The 27114-nt window shown below is 39.8% G+C and overlaps 1 protein-coding gene across 1 annotated transcript in view; it reads left to right on the forward strand.

Moving 5' to 3' along the window:
• Positions 1–399: 399 nt before the first annotated feature.
• USF3 (upstream transcription factor family member 3) overlaps positions 400–27114 on the forward strand; it is a 50549-nt gene continuing 23834 nt past the window's right edge. Inside the window, exons 1-2 of the mRNA XM_026493478.4 lie at positions 400–668; positions 26409–26533. The gene's annotated coding sequence lies outside the window, so the exon portion shown is untranslated. The remainder of the gene's footprint in view (positions 669–26408; positions 26534–27114) is intronic.

Raw genomic sequence — 27114 nt, forward strand, 5'->3', positions numbered from 1 at the left:
TTCTTAAAACACCTCCTTTTCTAGGCTCTCAAGGCGTCCCCTTTAAGGAACCAGGCCCACCTCTCTCCCAGTCACCTACTGGCTTTCCTTGCTGCCCATCACTCTACCTTTAAGAATATTTCCTGTTCCTTCAACCCAACTTGCACACCTCCGCCCCCCGGCCCTCCTCATTGGGCCACCCGAGGCCCGTTCAGGCTTCGGTTTTCCCTCCATCTCCTCCCGCCCTCTAGCCAAGCGCATCGGCGTCCGGGTTCTGATTGGCTACCACGGCAGCCTCCCCGGGGCCGGGTTGGTGGGCTGAGTGGCAGGGGCGGGCGCGCGGCGCACTCAGGGTAGGCTGTTCGCGTGCCGAGCGGCGGCCGCGGGAGGGGCGGGGAGGGGCGGGGGGAGGGGGGGCTGGGAAAGTTGAGGCCGAGCTGCCGCCGGGTCTCCGGCCTTGAGGGCTCGGGCTCGCAGCGGCGGCGGTGGCCGCAAGAAGAGGCGGCGGGGGCGGGGGGAGAGGAGGGCCTGGGCCCGCGCTCCCCCAGCCCCAGAGGAGCAGGCGGCGGCCGCGGACGGAGAGATTCGCCCGGGCGGTCGGACACCCCTGCCGTACCCGCCTGGGATCATGACCCAGGCGGGGGTCGCCGCCGCTGCCGCCGCCGCGGCCGAGACCGCGCAGCCCGCGGGTGAGTGACTGCGGGAGGGGGCCGCTGACAGCCGGGGCGGGGGGCGGGGGCCGGGGCTGCGGGGGCGGCTCCGGGGGGCGGCTCCGGGCTCTGCTCCACCCACCCCCTCCCGGTCCCGGAGACGAGAGCTGCGCAGAGTGTGTCTCCTTCCTGGGGACCCCTGAGTGCGGAGCCCGGTGGGGTGCGAGCGTGGGCGCTGTGCCTGTCCCTCTTCTCCCCGACCTCCGGCGCCCCGCGCCCCCTGGTGCCAGGCTGGTGGGGGACTCGCGCTGCGGCCCGGCCCCCAGCCACGCGCGGGGCGAGAGAGGCTCCACGCTGCCCTGGGTGCATAAAGACCCGGGCATCCAAGTTCACACCGGATGGCCTTTGCCTGCCTCCTTCACCTTTTCCTTTCTCCTTCATCCCCTCTTCTTTCCTTGATCTCTGAATTTTCCTCGGACCCGCTGGTCAGACTCATGCGACTTGCTTCTTAAGTCTCACGCCTTTAGTCAGAGAGTTAGGTTTGCGTTTTCTTTTTAGAATTTTAGAAGCCTTTCTTTTCCTTCCTTAATAGGATTGGTACAAGCGAATGGCCAACTCTTGAAATCCGGCTCCGTATTTCTTTTTCATGTTTCACATTTTGATTGTTGGGTTTTCCTCTACTCACTGCCCCCTCCCCGCCCCACGGTTACGTTGAGATATGGTCTTTCGCGTTTATTAACTTTATCTGGAAATAAGAGACTGCGCAAACCTACCTATGTGTGTGCTGTGGGCTTCCAACTTATGTCCTCACACCATTTTTACCATTAAGTAGATATAGTGACCTAACACCACCAAAAATAAGATAGTTGTGGCTAACTTAATTTCGCATAAAGAAGACAGTTGCTTACCTATAAGCAAAGTACACATTTCTTGAATAGACACTTTGGTGAGTAACATGGACCCTGAAGCAGGACCCTGAAGCATATTCGTTTCTTTGCTTTTTCTTTAAAAACAAGTGAGCAAACAGACCAGCCTCCTTTTTGAAGGATCAACAGGCTGTCATACTGTCTAAACATCTTGATGACTTTTTTCTCCCACAAACACTGGTTAATGTAGCACAGAGTTGTTGTATGGGATACATTTGTTGTTTCCCTTTATTTGTGAAGTATTCTGACAGTATTTGTTACAAAATAAAGTACTTTGTAATCATTGCACATCTGAAACCAGGAATAGTATAATGTCTCCAGGTATTATAAGAGTGAATACTTAATCTCATATTTTGCTCTGGCCTAAATAATATGCCTTTTGTATATGTAGGTATTACACTCTCTCTATATTTAAAAGAGAAATTTTGTAAAATCCAAACATGGATGCAGCCTAGAACATTCCTTAATATGAAAGCACTTCACTACAGGGATGTAAGGGCAGCATAGGATTGAAATATTTATTTTCTAAATTAGTTGTCTAAATTATGGAAGTAAAATTCTAAGTTTCAGACTGTGCAGTCAATGAACCCATCATGTGAGAGAAATGGATGGGTTATTTTCTGATTTTCAGAGCTTAGCATTGTCAACAAGGGAAAAGAAACACTTTAAGAAAACAATGTTTAACTCAGGTTAGAAGATAAGCTTCAACAGGTAATCAGTTCAGAACTGTTACTTATAAATAGGGACTAAAATCAAGCTTAGGTCTTAACCCTATCTGTCATGCCTTACTTTTCTATCCCCAGGCCCAGTGGTTCTGAATCTGGACTGTAGAGTAGAATCACTTGTATGCTTTTACATTTTAATGTCCTCACCACTCCCCTCAAAGATTCTCTTACTTTTGATATGAGGTGAGCGCTAGCCAGAGGTACAGTTTTTAAAGTTCCCCAGGTGTTTCTATATAGCGGTCATGGTTGACAACTACTGAGTCTAGAATGGTGTCCAAGCCACCAGGCTTGTGTTCCAGGCTCTGCTAAATCAGGCCTTCACTCGTGTGTCTAGTTTTTTACCCAGTGTGTCCAAACCTTTGGACCTCCTCATGGTCCCACAACCATGTAGTTCAGATCTCTGCTTTTGTTAATGACGTTGGTCTTTCTCAGCATGTGGACAGTCCTCCCTGTGCTCTTCTCCCCACCGATGATAGTTCTAACTCTACTTTTATGAAGGTTTTCCTAATAGAGCTCTCTAACTCTTAATGATTGGTGCCCTTTGAACTTTTATGCCATATGTTGTTTAAAAGACTCCCCTTATAATTACACCATGTGGTGGTTTAATTTCCTTTGTATGTGTGTTTCATTACTCTCACGCTTAACGGCAGGGGGTATTTTACTTTTTGGCTCTTCTACAGTGGTTTGCTATGAGTTGGATTGGTTTGCTTTGGAATCCTTCCGACCCTGCTTGCAACCCTAGTTTCAGGTTTGATTCTATCTCAGATGTTTCTGTTGTGGTAGGTTTCTCACACCTTGACTTGCATTGAATTCACGAATGGATGTCAGTGTCTTCCATATCTTTTCCTTATTTCTTCAGTAGGTTAATTATTTTTTCCTCTGTGGCCTCATAAAATTTTGCACTTATTTCTGGGTTAAGGCTAATCACGTTGCCAAAGGTATGTGTTTATCCACCTTTTCCACCAGACTGCTCCCTAGAGCCTCCTTGTTGAGCAACTCCAGGCAGTGTGTTTCACTTTGTATTCTATTTTTTTTTTTTTTTAGAGTAGACTCCACGCCCATCCCGTTGTATTCTTAAATACCATTGCAGCACAGCAAAGCTGCAACCCCTGACATAGGAACTGTGGTCTCTTCATCTTTTAAGTTTATTTTTTTTATTATTTTTTAAAAGATTTTATTTTTAAGTAATCTCTACACCCAACGTGGGGTTTGAACTTACAACCCTGAGATCAAGAGTCGCATGCTCCACCGACTGAACCAGCCAGGCACCCCTATCTTTCTGATTTTAGGACCTAACATAGCACTTGTCATTCAGAAAGACTTAATAAATGTTTGTTGAACGAGTAAATGACTGCCACGTTATATATCATGGAGAGGTAGCCCTATACATCTTTAGCATAGTTGATTTGACATTGATTGATTTGCTATTAAATATTTTTATGCTTTCTCTTATGAATTTGTTAAGGGTTAGTGGAATTTAAGTAATTATGGTTGCGGCAGACCCCTTAAATTTGTAATCTTACTTCCAATATGCATGGGGATATATAGCTTGAGTCTTTTACTCTGAGCTCTAAAGGTTGACTCTTGTTATCCATAAAATATTTGTGGAACTCTTACTAAGAGAAAAGCTTTTAACTGTCCAATTGGATAATTTTTCTTTTTCTCATTAAAATTTCCCTATGAGTACAACTGTACTACTTCAGAAGGCCAGATCTTTTAATTAGATCAGTAGAGCGTGATAAGTTGCTCCTATTAATGTGCTAATACTGTATTTTAAATTCAGTTCATCAAGTATTTATTGAGTGCTTACCATGTGCCTAATACTCATAGGTGCTCAAGAGTACGGAAATAGTAAACATTGGGAACTCAGCCCTTAAGAAGTTTTTAGACTTATAGGAAGGATTGGGGAATACCATATCAAATAATTAAGGGACTGAACACAGTATTCATTAGATGCTAATTTAAATATAAGTACCCCAAATCTAAGATGCAGTGGTTGATACTATGGAAAATTAGGAAAGACCAGGTACTGGGACACCTGGCTGGCTCAGTTGGTTCTGTCTACCTTTGGCTCAGGTCATGATCCCAGGGTCCTGAGATCGAGTCCCACGTCGAGCTTGCTCATTGGGGAGCCTGCTTCTCCCTCTGCCTGCTGCTCTCCCTGACAAATAAATAAATAATCTCTCTCTCTGACAAATAAATAAATAAAATCTTAAAAAAAAAAAGACCAGATATTCTTTCAATAGAAATTTATTACTCCCATATACTGAGTACTAATTGTTGAGGATACAAACATAAAAGATGCAGTTTCTGCCGTTTAGAAGCCTTACAGGCTAGTGGGAAAAACCAGTAAGCATGTAGAGTGTATTTTATGTTAAGATATTGTGGAGTATTATGTCAGGATGTTTGGGACTAACCTCTAGGAATCAGAGAAAGTTTCAAAGAGGATAATTAGGAGTTTACTTAATTATAGTAATAATAATAATAATATAATAGTTACATTAATTAATAATTAGAAGTTTTCAGTTGGAAGGTTGATATGAACATTCCAGACAAACATACAAGGCATGGAAATGAGAGGGAGCATTTCTTGATTAAGGAGCTACAAGTAGATTGATATCAGTAGAAAGTGGTATGTTAAGGAGTATGGACTTTGGAGTCAGACAAACTTTTATTCCTGATTGCTTTGAGCCCTTGCAGGTCTTGCCTGTGTAGGGTAGCCATAGTCTACTGGTAACTTCACTGCTAGTGGTAGTACAAAGAGGTACCCCAAGATTCTTTCAGTTTCCATGTATGCTTCTGTATCTTCCCTTTTAACTATTGCCTGGCAGCATATGGAGTCCCAGATAGCCTTACCTCACAATTAATGAAGCCATTATTGGGTCCCCTAGTGAAAGCATTCTCACCTTAGCTACTATCATTTCTTAAACAGCAGAAGCCACAGTGAAGGTGACAAGGAGAAGAAAGTTGATTTCTCTTTGGTTATGAGCAATGTAAATTGCCTTTGGCTAACTTAAGCAGAGAATTTATGGATAGATTTATGGGTAGATATTGGGTAAGCTCACAGAAGTGAAGAAAGGCAGAATAATCGAAGCCTTGGGAAGGCCTGGGGACATAGCTTCTAAGATCACATGGGCCCATGGGGCTAACTCAGCCCTAGCCACCTTTCTGCCTGGTGTGGTCCTTTGGTCAGCCCTGTGCCCACCCCAGAGATAAACCCATATTTGATGGTTCTATCAGACCTCAGATATCAGGCAGAGAAATTCTCTCAAGGAAAAGTGAGGTATTGTTGCCATAACACCAAAAACAACATATTTGCTACAGAGTTCATTAGATTTGATAGTGTGGAGATCTTTTGCAAGCAGTTTTATGAATAAAAGCCAGGTAATGGTGAGGAGAAGAGTAGAAGGGAAGTAAGGAAGAAGGGATAGTAAGTATAAATTACTTTTTCAAGAAGTCTGATAGTTGAGAGGGAGAAAGAATGGGAACACACAGAAGGAGTTGCAAGGTCAGAAAAAAAAAATTTTGCCTTTTAAATGAAAAAAAATTAATAAGGATGTATTTTAATGGAAAAAACACTAACAGAGTAGAGATTAATAATATATGAGAGAGGGGCGCCTGGGTGGCACAGCGGTTAAGCGTCTGCCTTCGGCTCAGGGCGTGATCCCGGCATTATGGGATCGAGCCCCACATCAGGCTCCTCCGCTATGAGCCTGCTTCTTCCTCTCCCACTCCCCCTGCTTGTGTTCCCTCTCTTGCTGGCTGTCTCTATCTCTGTCAAATAAATAAATAAAATCTTTAAAAAAAAATAATATATGAGAGAGAAGAGGTATCACATAAGAAGATTACTAGGAAGTGAGAATGATAGAATCCAGAACAAAGGTAGTGGATTTAGTATTAGCTTTGTAAATATTAGGGAAGGTTTTAGAAAGGAGGACAGACTTGCACTGGGCCTCAAAGGGTTAATAGCAGGGACACCTGGGTGGCTCAGTCAGTTAAGTGTCTGTCTTTGGTTCAGATCATGATCCCAGGGTTCTGGGATCAAGTCCTGCTCTTTGCTCAGTGGAGAACCTGCTACTCCTTCTGCCTGTCGCTCCCCCCTGCTTGCTCAGTGTCTCTCTCTCTCTCCCTCTCTCTCTCTGACAAATAAATACTTAAAAAAGAGGGGGTTAATAGTATTTGAAAAAGCAGAGCAAAGTGGAAAGGTCATTTCAGTGGGCAAGTAGCATAGATTTAGCAAAAAATGAACAGCTGATAAGGAGCACAGGAAGAACCTGTCTGGAGTGGAGCGGAGAAAAGGGTAGATGGCATGATTATCTTGGTAGCCCTGCTCCTGTGTGTGTTATATTAAGTGTAAGTGGATGAGTGAGACTGGCCAGTGAAGAAGGTGGTGTTAGGTAGAGTCTTGGAAGCTAGGACCCAAGAGTTTGGGTTTGATCCAACAGATGGTGGAAAATAGTGCTGTAGATTCTAGAGCAGGGGAGGCACATGCTGAGTCCCATGAACTGGAAAGATTATTGAGACATTGGACTATGAAACCATTGAAGAATAGGGGAAAGACTGGGAGCTAAAAAGACTGTTAAGAGCCAGACATGTGTAAAACAGGACTTAATCATCTGAAGTGGTAGGAATAAACAGGAGGAGATGAACATTGTGAAAAGAATTGATAGGATTTGGTGAGCAAATTTGCAGATTATTTTGGGTTTAGAGCCAGGTTAAATTTTTGGTGTCATTGATAAAATGGAGAAATTGGAAGAAAGTCTTTTAAGAGGCAGGGCAATTCAGCATGTTGCAAAGACCTGTTAATTGGTTTTGAAATGAAATGTTCTGAAGAGAACTTGCCTAACCAAAGGTTTGGAGCAAGATCTGTGTTGGAAGTTGGCTTTATTTTAAGAAGGTAATGGCTTTTACACAGAAACACTTTGAAACTTTGTAGAGAGAAAGCAAATAGAAAAGCAAACAGCATTGAGCCTTGGAAGTCAAAGTGAGAGACAAGGATTCATGTGAGAGAAAGATGATGCATAAATGGGAACGAGGAAGACAATTTAGGAGAGAAAATGTGGAGAAAAGGGAGACAGCAGCAGCCTCCAATCCTGCAGAGAGGAGAGGGAAGGCAGAGAAAGACCTCTGATGTGGGGTACAATAGTCCCGACCTCTAAGAAAGCAGTTTTGGTTGGCAGGAACAACCAGAAGACTCTGCCATGGGTTTAGGAGGGATTGGCCAATGAAGGAAAGATGAGAAGTTTCAGAGCAGAAGTAGGCGAGGAATGGAATGATAGACGGAAAAGGCAGTGAACTCTTGTCTAATGAGCTCCATGTTTTGGAAGCAAAAGAGAAATGGTTAAGGGAGAAATAAAGTGCTATAGAGAAAGGAATCAAGTTTAGAGTCCCTTTCCATAGATGGAAGAGTTAGCTTAAGAATGTTCTGGTGGGCTGAAAGGACAGATGCATGGGCAGAGGTTTGTTATGGTATATGTAGGTTACAGTTAAGGAACTGGTACCAGGTGACTTCCATCCTCCCAGTGAATTAGGGGGGAAATGGAAAAAAGGCAACTATTGTGTTTTGAGCACTTGCTATGTACCAGACACGTTGCTTGATCCATTAAATGTATTATCACGTAAACTCGTAACAGTCCTCCCAGAGGGTGGTAATATTCTCTCAGTGTTAAATGTGAAGATGCCAAGACTTCAAGGAATACTTATTTTATTTATTTATTTATTTTATGGAGGAACTTCTTAAAAATTTTTTTAATTATTTTTTTTAACTAATCTCTACACGCACTGTGGGGTTTGAACCTACAAATCTGAGATCCAGAGTTGCACACTCCACGGGCTGAGCCAACCAGGCACCCCAAGGACTACTTACTTTAAAATCAAATAGCTAGTGAATGCCAGCTTTAAGATTTGATTCTAGGTCTGTTATCAAAGGCTATTCCCATTCACGTATACCATTCATTCATTAATTTGAGGTAACGGGTATATGGGGTATTAGTAATTATAGTGACTATGCCTCAAAATTACTTTTGGGGCCTTAAAAAAATTCCTGCACCCTGCTTAGTCATTCAGTTCTTCACCAACATACTTATTGATTATCTACTATATTAGGGTTCTCCAGAGAAACAGAACTGATAGGATATATATCACAAGATGAGCCCAGAGCATCAAGTAGTGCCAACAAGTAAGGAAGCACTAAAAAAAAAAAAAAAAAAAAAAAAAAAAAATGGGGGTGGGAGAGAGGTGAGGGCATGTGAAAAGGACATAGGCGCCAGCCCGAAAGAGTGCCCAATGACCAAAGCTTGAACAGTTTCAACAATGAAATAACTGTAGCATTCTATTTTGACCCAAAGGACCTTGAGTCCTTACTGATATAAATAAATGGTTAAATAAATAAATTGGGGGAGAAGAGACAAATCTCCTTTGCAGAATAATTGTGAAAAATATATTTAGATACTGCCTTCTCTAAGAGATGGAGATTAGTTCCCCTCTCGTTGAGTGGGCTAGACTTAGTACCCACTAACCAAGAGCAGAGTAGGGAAAGGGAAGATTAGTTATATAGCAGTAATTACTTGAGTCCTATTAACAGGAAATTTCAGGAGGGAAAAGTTAGTGTGAGAGACTATATCTTTTGTAACTTAAATCCTTTAGTATGGTCTGAGTCATTTAATATAAGGATATTTTATTTGTATAATGAAAAAATCCAGGGGTGCCTGGGTGGCACAGTCTGTTGGGTGATGACTCTTTGGTTTCTGCTTATGTCATGATCTCAGGGTTATGAGATCAAGCCCGGTGTCAGACTCCGCGCTCAGTGTAAAGTCTGCTTAAGACTCTCCCTCCTCTCTCTGCCCCTCCCTGCTTCTAAAATAAACAATCTTAAAAAAATCTAGGTAAGTAACAAAACGAATAAAAAATAGGAAAATAAGGACACATCCTTATTAGCGTTCAAAAGGTGGGAACGGTGTCATCTAAAGATCAAAAAATGGAGGAATTTATGAAAAATGCAAAGCATATGGGATCAGATTGATGGCACAACCACACAGTGTGGAGAAATCTGCAACCCAATATAGACTTAAAGGTGAAACAGTAGGAAAGTGAGTTTTCCCACCTCAATTCTGGAAAGTCCCAAAGCTCAGAGACTTTGAAAAGTAGGAAGGGGTAGAAGTTAGTTGTCTTAGTCCGTTCAGGCTGCTATTACAAAATATAGACTAGATTTCTTGTAAGCAACAGCTACTTATTTCTCACGGTTCTGGAAGCTGTAAGTCCAAGTCATGATGCCAGCATGGTTGGATTCTGGTGAAGGCCTTCTTCCAGGTTGCAGACTACCTACTTCATGCTGTACCTTCACAGGTGGAAGGGGCAAGCAAGCTTTCTGGGCCCTCTTTCATAAGGGCACTAATCACATTCACGAGGACTTTGCCCTCATGACCTAAACATTTCCCAAAGGCCCTACCTTCTAATACCTTGGGGGTTAGGATTTCAACATATGAATTTTGGGGGGACACAAACATTCAGACCATAGCAGTTGTTAAAGGTAATTAATTAGCAGACTTCGGGACAACTGTAGCAGGACCAATTAGGATACCTGATTACAGTATTTACTCACAGGGCTAAGCTACTAGAACATATTTATGTAAATCGAGGGTATCTCCATCATGGGCTTTAGGGCCAGGGAGAGAATCAGGGTTATACTTTAGAGAGCTTCCGGTTGTCACTGTGAATGTGGAGCTCTTCCCTCTGGAAGGCATCCATCTAGTTGTTCACCTCCTCCATCAATGTGTGATACTTTTGACAGCCAGAACTCTTATATAATCAGCATGCACATTCATGGCAGGGTGAAGAGGGATTTTTACATGTATTAAAGTATTGGTTCTTAGTGGTGGATGCACATTTTTTTTAAAAAGATTTTATTTATTTATTTGACAGAGAGACAGCCAGCGAGAGAGGGAACACAAGCAGAGGGAGTGGGAGAGGAAGACGCAGGCTTCCAGCGGAGCAGGGAGCCCGATGCGGGGCTCAATCCCAGGACCCTGGGATCACGCCCTGAGCCGAAGGCAGACACTTAACGACTGAGCCACCCAGACGCCCCAGTGGTGGATGCACATTAAGATCAAATAGGGAGCTTTCTTTAAAAAGGTGATTTCTATAATGCATCCAGAATTATGAATTACTGTGTTAGGGAAACCAACTTTATCTGCCAATTCAGTTAAGCGATTCTCACTAAATGTTTAAGGAAAACCAATAGGATGAAAGAGTGGCCTCAAGCTGAACAAAAAGAGGAATTGATATTTGAGAAAACAAATTGAATGTTAATGGACAAAAGATAACATTTTTGTCCAAAAATATCCTAAAAAATTTGAGAGCGTGTAATTTCCATAAAATAGCAACGGGTGCTATGAAAAAGAAATGAGAATAAGAAAGTTTTTGCAAAATGGGATCATGTTTTCTGAAATAAAAACTTCAGTAGCAGGCTGAGTAGCAGCATGGTTGTACTAGATGACTAAGTTAACAAACTAGATAATCAGACCAAGGAGTTCTTCTTAAATAAGGCACAAGAGGACAAAGAAGAAAATTATGGGCTGTTGGACATGCAAAATAGATCTAGAAGGAGAACTAACCACTCTAGAGCTAAAATTCTACATGGTCTCAGGAAGTGCTTGGCATGGGAGATGGGTGGTGGGCAGTTGGTGGGTTGCATGGAGCCTGTTAAAACTTTTGTGGTGGGAGGGGAGGAGACCATAGATACTGTTTTTAGTAGGAAGAAGATAGACCTAAATTTTAATGTTAAGATATTGATAAGCAGTCCCTTTTCTCTCGGTTTTATCCTCTCAGCTTTGCTTTTCTTTGTGTACCCTTTCATCCTCAGACTGGCTTCTTTCTCTTGAAGATGTCTGAATTTGAAATTACAGCCTTTCTCTTTAAATTGGAAAGGGAAAAATCATAGCTACCCACACCGTCAAAAAAAAGTCCTGAGGTTTGCTATGTTTGGACCAGTTTGAGACCAGTCACTGTGCCCAGAAAAAAGCCACTTGCCAAGACCTGCCAGTGACTACCACGGAGGCACAAGGGCTGACTTAGAAGTACATGCCTAAGTGAAAAGTGGGGAATCTCGTGAAGTGGAGAGGAGAGAATACTGAATGTCCACTGTAGTATGTGTCTTAAAATTGTTAGGGAAATTCATAAATCAAACCGATAAAAAAGGAAAATAGGTATTGAGGAAAACAAACAAAAAATCAGACAAGGAAAAGTAAAGTGAGGGTGGAAGGAGAAAGAGAACAGAATATGAGCATATGGGACAATATTTACAATAAATATGACTGGAATAGATTCTTTTATTTTCTTTTTAATTTTTATTTATTTTATTTTTATTATTTTTCTTCTTTTTTTAAAAAAAAAAGACTCTTAGATTGTGTAGAACCAGATTTGGTGACTTCAGACAAATATAAAACAAAATAATGCAGAAAGTTTAAAAATAAAATACATATGCATACCCTGGGCAAATGTTGAGTAGAAGAAAATGCACAGTAATTTGTTATCAGAGTTTATTTCAAAGAGCAAACATTAACTTTAAAAAATATTTACTATGACTTTATACCTAAGGAGCTAATAATACACACTCTTCTCAAATACTCATATAACACTTAACAAAAATATATCATGTAAGAGGGCTACAAGGAAAACCTCAAATTCTAAAAATCAGATACTTTTTTTTTTTAAGTTTATTTATTTAAGTGATCTCTACACCCAGTGTGGGGCTCAAACTCATGACCTGGAGTTCAAGAGCCATATGCTCCATCAACTGACCAGCCAGGCATCCCTAAAAATTAGATACTATTTGTTGCCAATCATAAATACAAGGAAACAGCTCACATACACACATATAAATTAACCAAAGGGAGCCAAAAAAGAAAGAAAAGTACTTGGAAAACTTTTTATTTCAACTCAGGTTGAAGAGGAAGTAAAAGTAAAAGTCAAGATAATAAAAAGCAAATCACAGAAATAGAAATGATTCATAACATGTGGAAAGGGTATTCAGCCTCACTAGTCATCAAGGAGATGCAAGTTAAGCAATAATAAGATACCTTTTGTTGCCTTTTGGACTAATAAAAGCTTAAAAGATGTTGATTGATGTCTTTTTTTCAGGATTGTTTTTAGTCACAAAAATAATAAGAGGGGAAGAGGGGAAAAATGAGTATTGGTCAATGGGGAACAGCTAAATAAATAATGGCTCTGTGCTGCATAACACTATGTACGTATTAGAAAGAATAAGGTAAATCGATACATACTTACCTAGAAAGATGTCTATATTTCTAAGTAAAAATAAAGCATGTTTCAGAGTGACATATATAGCGTGATTTCATTTTTTTTTTTTTAAGATTTTATTTATTTATTCGACAGAGATAGAGACAGCCAGCTAGAGAGGGAACACAAGCAGGGGGAGTGGGAGAGGAAGAAGCAGACTCATAGCGGAGGAGCCTGATGTGGGGCTCGATCCCATAACGCCGGGATCACGCCCTGAGCAGAAGGCAGACGCTTAACCGCTGTGCCACCCAGGCGCCCCTAGCGTGATTTCATTTTTAAAAAAGTTTATGTGCATGTGATAATATGATAATACATATACATAGATAACTCTGAAGAAAGATAAAAAAAAATTGATATCAGATTGATTCCCAACTGGGAGAGGTAGTGGGGACTTTAATTTTCTTCCCCACAAAAAAGGGATATAGTTAGGGGTAATATTTACTTTTTTGTTTTTCAGTACAGTATTTTAAAAAATAATTTATTTTTATTTTTTAAAAGATTTTATTAATTTGAGAGAGAGAGGTGAGAGCACACACGAGCAGGGGGAGGCGGAGGGAGAGGGAAGAGGGAGAAGCAGACTTCCTGCTGAGCAGGGAGCCTGACATAGGGCTCCATCCCAGAACTCCTGGATCATGACCTGAGCTGAAGGCAGCCACTTAACCAACTGAGCCACCCAGGCACCCCTTAAAAAATAATTTGAAATTTAGCCGAAACTACATACCATTTAGAAATTAATCACTATTAAAAATATTGCATATTAAAAATCTATGGGCTATTGACAAAATTGTACCTTGAGCAGATATTATAGTCTTGAATACATTTATTAGAAAGACTGAAAAGTTAATTCATACTGTAGAAGAGAAAATGCATACATGTGGCAAAAGATTAAAATTCTATATGAGAATATACACTAAGTCTTTCTTGTGCCCTTTCCCTCATTCCCCTCTTCAAAGGCTATCCTTCCAGAGAAATTCTGTGCATTTGTTAATATACACATGTATATTCTTCTCCCCATCCCAAAGGATAGGTATTATGTATAAGTTTATAACTTTTTAAATTAAAAAATTTATACATATATACATACACACACATACATATTATATAATATATAAATGTGTATGTATATATATTATATAATATATAACTATTTATATATATTAAATATAAAATATAGTTTGCTAGGACTGCCATAAAATACCACAGACTGGGTGGCTTAAACAAGAAACATTTATTTTCTTGTAGCTCTGGAGGCTACAAGTCCAAGATCAAGGTGTCAGCAGGTTTGTTTTTTTCTGAGCCCTCTCATCTTGGCTTGTAGATGGTTGCCATCTTGTAGTACCCATGCTTGGTAGTTCCCATATCCCATGTCTGTGTGGTCTGTGTTTTAATCTCCTTTTCTTTTTCTTTTTTTTTTTTTTTTTACGATTTTATTTATTTGAGAGAGAGTGTGAGTGAGAGAGAGAGAGCACGAGTAGGAACAGCGGGAGAGGGAGAAGCAGCTTCCTCTGCTGAGCAGGAAACCTGACGTGGGGCTGGATCCCAAGACCCTGCGATCATGACCTGGGCTGAAGGCAGATGCTCAACTGACTGAGCCACCCAGCCGCCCCTTAATTTCCTTTTCTTATAAGGACACCAGTCATACTAGATTAGGGCCCACCCTAATGACCCATTTTAACTTAATTACCTCTTTAAAGACTCTATCTCCAAATACAGGCACATTCCATAGTATGGGGGTTTAAGACTTAAACATATGAATTTGGGGGAGAGGCAGTACAGCTCATTTTATAACAATATATATATATATTCACATACATATATACATATATACATATATTTATATTATACATATATATGTATACACATATACATATATTTAGATTGAATATTTAGATATTATGATTCAGTCTATTTTTGATTGAACCATCTGAAATTGTAGTTTCTAGAGGCAGAAAAGGTCAAATGTGGGCAATTTCACATGATTCAAAATAATACTGTGACATACTTAATCATTCTTTTTTAAAAAATTATTTATTATTATTTTTAAAAAGATTTTATGTTTTTGAGAGAGAAAGAGCCTGTGTGGTGGGGAGGGGCAAGAGGAAGAGAATCAAGCCTGGGCTTGATCATGTGACTCTGAGATCATGACCTGAGCTGAAACCAATTGTTGGACGTTCAGTCAACTGAGCTACCCAGACACACTTATTTATTTATTTTAGAGGGGGGGAAAGGGCAGAGAGAGAAAGAGAGACTGACTCCCAAGCAGACTCCCCACTGGGCACGGAGCCCAACACAGGGCTTGATCTCAAAACCCCTAGATCACCATCTGAGCCGAAACCAAGAGTCAGCCGCCTAACGGACTATGTCATCTAAGTGCCCCAATCATTCTCCTTAAAAAAAAAAAAAAAATCATTCTTTTGATGAGCCTTTGGGGTGTTTCCTTGTCCTTTGGTACAATTGAAACAATTTTGTGAAGAATATCCTTGAATAAATGTCCTTTTACACATGAATATGACTTATATGGTAAATTTCTAGGAGTTGTTGCATCAGAGAGGTATGTGTTTCTGTGGACCAGACATGGGTCCACAGTATGTCAGGAGGAGCTGGTCTGGGCACCGTGCCACAGGCCTTCCATCAGGGGCAGGGCTACCTCAGCAGAAAGAGGCTGGAGCCTTAAGGACGGAGGCAGAAGGTGGGGGTGGGGGAGAGAAAGAGACAGTATGGGGAGAGGCATTACCTGCATCAAAGGAACCATACTGAGATACTCTCAATGGGTTGTTTGTGACTAAAAATGACTAGAGGATTTTTATTGTGTAATTGTGATCAGTAAAGTCATGGGATCCACCCTGAATTTTATCCAAGGAGCAGGATCACCCCACAGAGATTTGAACTGACAATGGAAGGTATTTTATAGTACTTGCATTTTAAGTGTCCTGTTCTTCCAGTGTAACAGTTACTAATACGTACATAAGTAATTGCCTGGACTTATATAGGGAGAATGTCTGGAATTGGTATCACCAGACTGTTAAAAGCAGAGGGGCACTGGTACTTCGTATACATCCATGCTGTTTACAATTTTTACAAAGAGCACGGATTACTTTGCAATTGAATTTTTTAAAGATTTATTTATTCATTTTAGAGAGAAGTGGGGGAGGGACAGAGGGAGGCGGAGAGAAAATCTCAAGCAGACTCTCCCTCTGAGTGCGGAGACTGAAGGAGGGGGGGGGCTCAATCCCATAACCCCGAGATCATGACCTGAGCCAAAATTAAGAGTTGGATGCCCCACCGACTGAGCCACCCAAGTGCCCTGAATTTTAAAAAACTTAATGCATGGAATTTAGTTATAATTTCTTCACTAGGAGTGTTTGTAGTTTGTATGGAAGAGAACAAGAAAAGGGTCAAACAAATTCCAGACTGTTTACAGTGGGTATTCCTGGAAAGCATGATTGTAGAGCCCAGTCACTTTTCCATTTAATATATTTCTGTACTCTTTGGAAATAATTCCTATACAAATTGGTTACTTGTATAGTTTGTAAATAAACAGTTAAAACCTCTGGCTTATTTCTTGTTCTTGAGGTACAGTTTGACTCAGCTTCACTGTGAAAGCTCCGTGGCAGGACTTCATTAATTTCCTTTTCTTATATATGTCGTAGTATCTCTGGGTTGGCATTTAGGAACCACCCTGACAGCACCAAGCATGATGGTGATGTGATTGACAGGAGGAATATATTTTGTCACCTTAAGGTGACACCTTTACTTACCTTAAGTAAATGCTCACCTTAAGTAAACGCAGAATACAAAATTGCTTATGGTCCAACATTTATTAAAAATCAGGCATATGTAGAAAAAAACCCAGAAGAAATCTATAAGGATATCAACAGGCATTCTTGTGGATTCTGGTCAAGTGATGTGTTTGAAAGTAGTTTCATTTTTTTCTTTATGTCTGGTTTTGTTTTCTAGGTACATATTATTTTTATTATAAGGAAAAACTGTTAAAAATTGTTAAATAAGCAGTTATGGGAGTATAAAATTGCGTTTATTATAATTATACTAGGGATATAAATGGCTGTGACCCAGACCAGCTTAGTTGTGTTATCATTTCCATGGATCATACCCTAGTTCAGTGGGTTAAGTCATTTTAATTGGAGGGAGCTGAGGATTTACTAGAGATCTCAGATGAAGAAATAGAACACATTTAAAAACTGCCTGTGTAGCCATTACATAAAACATTTTAAATAATTGTAAAATACTTAGGAATATATTAAGCAGCAGCAAAACGGAATTAAGTATAGGGTTGAAAAGATTTTCCACAAACCATGGACAAATTATGTTTAACAATGTGCCATAAAATGTTTTCAACTAAGACATTTTATTTATTTATTTATTTATTTATTTATTTATTTCTCAATCAGAGAGAGAGAGACAGAGAGAGCATGCATGGGCAAGGGTAGCCTCAGGCAGAGGGAGAGGGAGAAGCAGTTTCTCTGCTGAGCAAGGAGCCCGATGTGGGACTCCATCCCAGGACCCCTGGGATCAGGACCTGAGCCGAAGGCAGATGCTTAAACAGCTGAGCCACCCAGGCATTCCCCCCCCCCCCCCCCCCGCCTTTTTAAAAAGATTTTATTTATTTACTTGACAGAGGGAGGGAGAGAGAGTGCATAAGCAGGGGGAGCAGCAGGCAGAGGGAGAGGGAGAAGCAGTTTCCCCATGAGCAGGGACCCAATGTGGGACTCCATCTCAGGACCCCAGGATCATGACCTGAGCGGAAGGCAGACTCTCAACCGACTGAGCCACCCAGGCGTTCCTCAACTAAGTCTTCTTAATTCTAATTTGAAAATTTGATTGATAAGAGTTAGGTTTTTCTCTTCATTGTATCTAAAGACACAATTTAAATTAATCTTTACCGCTAATTTTCTTCTTGGTGGAAAGAAAACACAATTTGACCCTGAACAGTTAAACCAATTTTTTAAAAAAATAAATGCTAGTACTTATTTTTACACATTTTCTCAGTGTTAGGAAAATTGGGGATGATTGGTAACCAAAAAATTTTACGCTGAAAACAAACATATATAAACTGATGAAAAAGATGACTGGGTAGAAAATTTCAAATTACCCAAAGAGACTTCCATCAAAAGTTTTCTCTTCTTTTTTCTTTTTAAACAGGGTGATTGAGATACAATTCACATACCATAAAGTTTAAAGTGAAATTTAATGGTTTTTAGTATATTTGCGGAGTTGTGCAGCCATCACCGTAATCTAATTTTAGAACATCTCATCATCCCTAAAAAGAACAAACACCTCCGTCTGTCTACCCGCCATTAGCAGACATTCTTCATCTTCCTCAGACCCTGGCAACCACTAATTTACTTTCAGTCTCTCTAAATTTTCATGTTCCAGAATTTAAAGTAGATGGGAATCATACAATGTGCGGTCTTCCGTGATTGACTTCTTTCATATTGCATGATGTTTCCAGAGTTCATCCATGCTGTAAAATGTATCAGTACTTCGTTCCTTTTTATTGCTGAGTTATATTCTGTTGTGTGAATATACCACAATTTATTTATCCCTTCATCAGTTGATATACATTTGGGTTGTTTCCCTTTTTGGATATTACAAATATTTCTGCTATGAACATTCACGTACAAGTTTTTGTGTGTGAACAGTTGTTTTCAGTTATCTTTGAGTATATCTAGGAGTAGAAATGCTTATTCATATGGTAACTCTATGTGTGACATTTTGAGGAACTGCCAAATTGTTCCAAAGTGGTGGTACCATTTTTAATCCCACCAGTAGTATATGAGAGCTCCAATTTCCCCACATCCTCACCAACACTTGTTATTGACTGTCTTTTTTTATTTTAGCCATCCTAGCAGATATGAAGTCTTATCTCACATGGTTTGTTTGTTTATTTATTTATTTAAAAGACTTTATTTATTTGACAGAGAGCGAGAGAAAGTATAAGCAGGGGGGAGTGACAGAGAGAGAGGGAGGAGCAGGGTCCCCACTGAGCAGGGAGCCGGATATGGGGCTCCATCCCAGGACCCTGAGATCATGATCTGAGCCAAAGACCGAGCCACCCAGGTGCCCCTCACATGGTTTTTACTTATATTTTCCTAATGGCTAATGTTGCGGAACATCTTTTCATGTGTTTATTGGCCATTTGTGTATCTTCCTTGGAGAGACATCTATTCAGATACTTTGCCCATTTTTAAATTGGGTTGTCTTTTAATTACTGAGTTGTAAGAGTTCTTTACATAGCCTAAGTACAGCCCCCTTATTAGATACATGATTTGTCAATATTTTCTCCCATTCTATGGATTATTTTTTCACTTTTTTAAAAGATTTTATTTATTTATTTGACAAAGAGAGCACAAGCAGGGGGAGCAGCAGAGAGAAGGAGAAGCAGGCTCCCCGCTGGTCAGGGAGCCTGATGGCGGCGCACATCCCAGGACCTTGCGATCATGACCTGAGCCAAAGGCAGACACTTCACCGACTGAGCCACCCAGGCACCCGTTTTTTCATTTTCTTGATGGTGTCCTCTGAGCACAAAAATTTTTAATTTTGAAATCAAATATATTTTTCTTTTGTCACTTGTGCTTTTGGTTTCATATCTAAGAGTTTTAAAGTATTCACCATTATGTTGAGCTATGATATGATTCTTTCTGAGTTAAATTTTGTATGTGTTATGAGGCCGGGGTCTAACTTCATTCTCTTGCATGTGAATGTCCCATTGCCCCAACATCATTTGTTGAAACGGGTATTCTTTCCCCCACTGAATGGTTTTGGCATCCATGTTGAAAACCAGTTGGCCACAAATGTAAGGGTTTATTTCTGGGCTCTTAGCTTGATTCCACTGATCTGTGTGTCTTTCTTTCCTCCAGTACCACACTGTCTTGGTTACTGTAGCTTTGTAGTAATTTTTAAAACTGTGAGCCCTCTTTTATCTTTTCAGTCTTTCTAAACAGTGCCTGCAGTAGAATTCTACTTCAAACATTTAACACCTGTCTGAAGAGGATTATTTGAATATTTTGTTTTATGAGAAAACTAAATCACGTTGCTTTTTATTTGCATATGGCTTCTGATTGATGTTTTTGTTTTCTTTGAGCAGGGGCCTTATGAGAAAATAAGTTTTCTGGGCTAGATATTACCACCTGCATATGTCCAGGATAATAAGATATAAATTGAAACAGAAGGAATATAATAGTTGAAGACATGGTTTTGTTAAAATGTACCATACTGTGCTTGCTTGCTTGCTTGCTTCAGGGGATGGAGGAGGTAGAGAAGCACTATGAAAATAGTTAAGGGGGGCGCCTGGGTGGCACAGCGGTTAAGCGTCTGCCTTCGGCTCAGGGCGTGATCCCGGCGCTGTGGGATCGAGCCCCACATCGGGCTCCTCCGCTATGAGCCTGCTTCTTGCTCTCCCACTCCCCCTGCTTGTGTTCCCTCTCTCGCTGGCTGTCTCTCTCTCTGTCGAATAAATAAATAAAATCTTAAAAAAAAAAAAAAAGAAAATAGTTAAGGACTTGGGCTCTGGAGTCAGCTAGTATTAAGTTAGAATCCTGCCTCACCATTTATTAACTGTGACTGTGGACAAATTACTAAATTATTTTAATGCCACTTACTTTACATATTAGTGAATATTAGATGAGGCTATGTATATGAAATAGTTATATAATGTGTACAAATAGTTATATAATTATTTGCCTCAAAATAATTTTTAAAAAGTGTTTGCCAACAAAGCATTGATTAAATCTGGAGATGTCAAACTTTTTATATTTGTAGCACAATTTTTTGCTTTCCCCTTCATTTTTTATTTATATTTTTTATTAAGATATAATTCATATGTCGTAAAACTAACCCTTTTAAAGTATATAATTCAGTGCTTTTCAGCACGTTTACAAAGTTGTGCAGTCATCTCCACAATCTAATTCTAGAGCATCGTCCGCAAAAGAGACTCCTACCCATTAGCCATCACTCTTCATTCCCTCTCCCACTCCTGGCAGCCACTACTTTCTGTCTCTATGGTTTTGCTTCTGGACATTTCATATAAGTGGAATTATACAATATGTGACTTTTTGTGTCCGTCTTCTTCCACTTAACATATTTTCAAGTGTTACCCATGCTATAGCAAGTATCAGTACTTCATATCTGTGTATTGCTGAATAAGATTCCCTTGTGTGGACATAGCCCATTTTACTTATCCATTCATCATTCACATGGACATTTGGCTTGTTTCGACTCACTGGCTCTTATGAGTGCTGCTGCAGCAAATGTACATGTACAAGCTTTTGTGTGAACATGTGTTTCAGTTCTTTTGGGTATGTACCTAGGTGGCATTGCTGGGTCATAGAGTGACTCTGTGTTTTGACTATATGAGGAACCGCCAAACTGTTTTCCAAAGTGATTTTACATCCCCACCATCAATGTGTGAGGTAATAGCACACTTTTGAATATAAACATATATTTTTTCCAGCTTTCTTGAGGTATGATTGACAAATAAATATTGTATATATTTAAGGTATACAATAAGATGTTTTGATATGTATATATACATTGTAAAATGATTACCATGGCCAAACTAATTAACATATCCATCCATTCACATAGTTACTTTTTCTGGTAAGAGCAAAAGATTTTAAGATCTTCTCTCTCAAATTGCAAGTATACAATAAGTTATTAACTACAGTCATCATTCTGTACATTAAGTCTCCAGAACTTATTCATCCTATAACTGAATGTCTGTGCCCTTGATCAGCCTCTCCCATTTCCCCTATCACCTAGCCACTGGCACTTACCATTCTATCCTCAATTATTGTGAGTTCAACTTTTTTAGTTTCCACATGTAAGTGTGATTATACAGTATTTGTCTTTCTATATCTGGCTTATTTCACTTAACATACTGTCCTCCAGGTTGATTCATGTCACAAATATCAGGATTTCCTTCTTTTTTAAAGGCCGAATAGTATTCCATTATGTATATATATATATGTGTATAAAATATATACATGTGTATATGTATGTAGATGTAAATATATATATTTCATTGTATATATGTGTGTGTCACATTTTCTTTACCCATTCACCCATCGATGGACCCTTAGGTTGTTTGCGTGTCTTGGTTGTTGTGAATAATGCTGCCGTGAACATGGGATTACAGATAGTGTTTTCATTTCCTCTGTATCCAGAAGTGGGATTGTTGGGTCATACGGTACTTCTATCTTTAATTTTTGAGGAACCTCCATACTGTTTTCCGTAATGGCTGTACCAGTTTACATTCTCACCTGTTGTGTACAAGGGTTCCCTTTTCTCCATATCTTTACCAGCACTTTTTATCTTTTGCCTTTTTGGGAATAGCTATTCTAACAGGTGTGAGGTGAGATCTCATTATGGTTTTGATTTGCATTTTCCTAATGATTAATGATGTTGAACACCTTTTTATGTACTTGTTGGTCATTTGTTTGTCTTCCTTGGAAATATATATTCTTCTTTGAATGTATATTTTTGAAAGAAGTTTCAAGGGATTAAGTGGCAGGGACTTTGAGAGCCTTTCGTGATAATGTTCTGTATCTTCATCTGAGTGGTGGTTACATGGGTGTTTTCACATATATAAATTCATTGAGCAGTGAACTTAAATTAATGACTTATTGTATGTAAGTTACATATCAATAAAAAAGAAAATAAATCTTACTTCATTGTACTTTTTTTCATTTTGCTATAGACCAGGGGAACTTTGTTTCAGACCGGCACTGATCTGACAGCCACTGATCTTGAGATAAAAGCTGAACATACTTATTAGGCACAGAAAATTCCTTCACAGTCTAGTCCAAGTTTTCTTTTCTCTCTGCACCTCCTGCACCTTCCCTTCCTCCCATATTTTGTATATTTTTGGTGCAGTTCTCAGATTCTCAAGACTTTTTTATGTATGTGGAATTTACCATTTTTTTAAATCACTTTTTTAAAACTTTTTATTTTAAAATGATTGTAGACTCAAACAAGGTTACAAAAATGCTATGTACTGCTGAACCCATGTACTACTGATGTACTTTCCCCTAGTAGTGACATATAGCTGTAGGACAATAGCAGAACTAGGAAGTTGACATTCATTAACCGATTTTTAAATTCATCTTTTTAAGATTATTTTTAAAATTCCCTGTGCTGCCCAGTATGGTAACCAGTAGCCACATGTAACTATTTAATTTAAATTACTTAAAATTTATAAAATTAAAAGTTAATTACATGGTCTCACTAGCCGCATTTCAAGCATTTAATACCGACATGTGACGAACGGTGACCATATGAACAGCACAGATAGAGATTTTTTCTACTAAACAAAGTTCTTTTGGATAGCCCTGATGTAGACTGTGTTCTTCTTGAGGGAAGACTTGCCTTTTTCATCTTTATATATGTAATTCCTAGGCAGTGTGGGCACTCAATCCATACCTGAATGATTGGATCTAGTCCTACCCTCTTGTTTTACATGTGAAGAAACTTGGCCTTAAGTTGTGATAAATAAAATGATACCTAGCTTTTGAGTAGCAAATCTAGAATAAAAGCTCATTTTCCTAATTCCAGGCTCACTGTTCTTCCCATGTGGACTCATTGGTTTGTGAGCTCATTGATTTGTATCAGTTTTAGAGGAACAGTATTAAAGTAATGCACTTCTCAAACTTTACAGTGCAGAAAAATCAACTAGGAAGCTTGTTAGAACATCATATTTCTGGGGCGCCTGGGTGGCACAGCGGTTAAGCGTCTGCCTTCGGCTCAGGGCGTGATCCCGGCGTTATGGGATCGAGCCTCACATCAGGCTCCTCTGCTAGGAGCCTGCTTCTTCCTCTCCCACTCCCCCTGCTTGTGTTCCCTCTCTCGCTGGCTGTCTCTCTGTCAAATAAAATCTTTAAAAAAAAAAAAAAAAGAACATCATATTTCTGGACTTGTCCTTTCTAAGATTCCTATTCAGTAGGTCTGGGTTGGGACAGAGGAATCTCTATTTTAGACAGATGCTTAGTCAGTACTGTGTGATAGTAGCATAAGGATAGCTCAGAAGAGAGAGCAAAGGAACAGAGAGCCTAGAAATGGAACTTCACTGATAAGGACATTTGATTTTTAACAAAGGTACCATTGAGGAAAGGAAATCTTTTCAACAAATGATGTTGGAACAACTAACTATCCATATGGGGAAAAAAATGAACTTTAACCCCTACCTCCTGCCTTACATAGTATGGATCATTGAATATGACAGTATCATAAACCTTATAGAAACAATTGTAGGAGAATATCTTGGGGATTAGTAAAGATTTCTCAGACAGGCCATAAAAGGAATCATCATAAATTAAACATTGGTAAGTTTTACTTCATCAAGAACTTTTGCTTACCGAAAGACACAGTTAAGAAAATGCATAGGTAGACCACATAATGGGAGAAAATATTTGCAAAATATATTTCAGACAAAGGACAGGTATCCAGAAGATATAAGAACTCAGAATATATGAAGATTTTCTATAAGTCAATAATAAAAGGATAAACGGTCCAATTAAAAAACTGGCAAAAATATATAAGCAGACAAAATAAGATCTACGAATGGTCTTAATATGCACATAAAAAAGTACTCAATATTATCAGTCATCCAGGAAATGAGAAGTAAACTATAATGAGATTTTACTATATAACCACCAGAATGGTTGAAATCAATAGGCAGACAAACCCAATGTTAGAAGGATATGGATCCTGGCGGTCTGGGATCGAGCCCCACATTAGGCTCCTCCGCTGGGAGCCTGCTTCTTCCTCTCCCACTCCCCCTGCCTGTGTTCCCTCTCTTGCTGGCTGTCTCTCTCTGTCAAATAAACAAATAAAATCTTAAAAAAATCTTAGAAGGATATGGAGCAACCAGAACTCTTACATTTTGGGTGGGAATGCACAACGGTACTGTCACTCTGGGGAGAGTGTGATAAATGTTCTTATAGAAGTCTTTTTGTGGATATACTTTTTTATTTCTCTTGGGTAGATACTTAGGAGTAGAACTGCAGGGTGTATAATAAGCATTTCCACTCCTAGATATTTACTCAGCAGAAAGAAAGACGTTACAGAAGAATGTTCATGGATAGCAGCTTTATTCATAGTAGCCAAAACACAGGAACAGGCCAGGTGTTCATCAACAGAAAAATGAACAAACAAACTGAACTATAAACTCCCACACAGTTATACAGTGGTACTCAGCAATAAAAAGGGACAAACTACTGAATGAATTTCAGAAACATTATGCAGAGTGAAAGCTTGGCCCAACAGAGTTCTCAGTTAATGCATTATAAGGTTCAGTGGTGAAAAAAAGGAGAACACTGGTTGCCTCTGTGGGAGTATTGATTGGAAAGGGTCATGAGAACGTTCTCTGGTCATAACGTTCTGTACCTTGATAGGGGTTCAGTCACACAGGTGTGTGCATTAGTCAGAACTCACTGAATGTTACACTTAAGATTGGTGCATTTTACTATATGTAAGTGTTACTGCAGGAGTCAAAAGCACTTTTAAAATTTGTGATTTTGATGCAAGTGATCTCAAAACCACACTTTGAGAACCATTGGATTTGTCTGATTTTAGAAATAATTCTTTCTTACCATGAAAAATAGTAATTCATGGGTTACTAATGTAACATTTTGAAATTTTTCCTTAAAAATTCATGGCACTTTAAATATTTTAAAAGGTATATTTGTAAAAGTAACATTTCCTTAGTAGGTTAATGAATCGGTGGACAAGGATTCATGATGATATTATATAGCTTATTATTTCGATAAGTGTTCTTTTTATATGTGAGGAATGCAGTTTTAATATCAGGAGTAGCATATGGAAACAGTTGTGCATGGATCGATGTAACTCAATTTCAGGTTAAGATGTGGTTTGAGACGGATATTTATAGTGACATTTGGTAACCTGCATGATATACCTCTTTCAGTTAAACCCTGCCTCTCACCCCTGCCCCCATGCAATGAATATGTTTACTTAACGTGATAGGCCTCTAGCATCATTTACTTTAAGATTCTAAATGTTTAGAAGATTGGAACTTTTACTTCATGTATCTTGATTGGAACATGAATCTGCAGACTTTCAAACCTGCTCCAGAGGAACAACAGACACTGTGACATTAATGACCAAATGCTGACTTACGGATACATGGGAAATCTGACCTTACGGGTTTATAGGTGAAATTGTATGTCCAGCTGTCTTGCTGTATCCCAAGTAATCTCTCCTACAATAGGCTATCAGTCAGATGCCTGAAATTCCACCAACTTAAGATACCTGCTTGCCTTTCTCAAAGTTCCTGATAAGAATCCCCTGGGGGCATTCATTAAATTTCAGACTCCTCCCTTAAAGATTGGAATTCCTCCCTTAGAGACTGATTCGATGATTTAGAGATGGGCTGACAATTTGTGGTTTTTAACTAGTACGTTGTTGAAAATACAGACTCCGGGCCCCTACCCATCGCTTCTCCTTTGGAAAAAAGCCCCCAAATCTACATGTTTGAGAGCATATATGATACACAGGCCTGAAGGCTGTCTTCTAGTGTCGCTGCCCTTGGGGGCGACCCTTGAGTAAGTTCTCAGTCACTGGCACCAGAGAGGAGAGGGAAGTAGGAGATTGAGGGAAGATAATTTTAGAATTGAGGGCAGATCTTAGTGTAAGATCTGGGTGGAGGAAAGTAAGAACTTGAGGGACAGTGAGGAGAATTAGGGGTCTTCTGTATGCCACTAAAAATCTGCCTATGTGCCAGAGGTTGCTGGTCGTTTCACATGCTGCTAAGGGAAACCTAGCAACTATAAACACTCATTGATTTTTCTCTTGTGTAGTAAGAAGAAAACATAACTTATAGACCATCTTCTGGCAGAAGATGATAGATTTGGATCAGAAACGGGAGGCGTTGGAAGCCAGGAATCAAAAGTGAAGAAATTCTGCAAGCCCTTGGGTGAGAAAGGTGACAGAGATTTCTTTATTTACTCACATGTCCCAAATTGTCATTATGTGGTTATCTAATGTGAGTGTGTTGCTTGAAGCTGATGTGTGCCATCACTGATGTTAGGGAGAAGGTGGAATCAGCGGCTGGAAATGGGTCTTGAATGCACATTTCTCCGCAGGCTGTTTCCGCCAGTACTTCCTGTCGTTACCTTGTCAGCATTCACTTCTACTTATTTCCCTGGACCCTTCTTCCACCTTTCCAGGGCTTCAGCCCAACCTGAAGTACCTTCATTATTATTCATGGCTAATATTGGTTGAATTCTTTTTGCTGCTAGGCACTGTGCTGCTGTGTTCCCCCTGCATTTTTCATTCCTTTCTCAAAATAACCCAGTGGTCCAGATGCTTTGATTATGATCCACTTTGGAGACGAAACATCTGAGATTCCAAGAGGCTATCTAGCTTGCCCAGGACCTCACAGCTAGGAAATGGCAGAACTAGATTTTAAACTCATGCTTGCTTTCTCCTCCCCTCCCCTCCCCTCCCCTCCCCTCTCCTCCCCTCCCCTCCTCTCCCTTCCCCTCCTCTCCCCTCCCCTCTCCC

The sequence above is a fragment of the Ursus arctos genome, unplaced genomic scaffold (genome assembly GCF_023065955.2).
Source record: "Ursus arctos isolate Adak ecotype North America unplaced genomic scaffold, UrsArc2.0 scaffold_4, whole genome shotgun sequence".
In the NCBI taxonomy this organism is placed as follows: Eukaryota; Metazoa; Chordata; class Mammalia; order Carnivora; family Ursidae; genus Ursus; species Ursus arctos.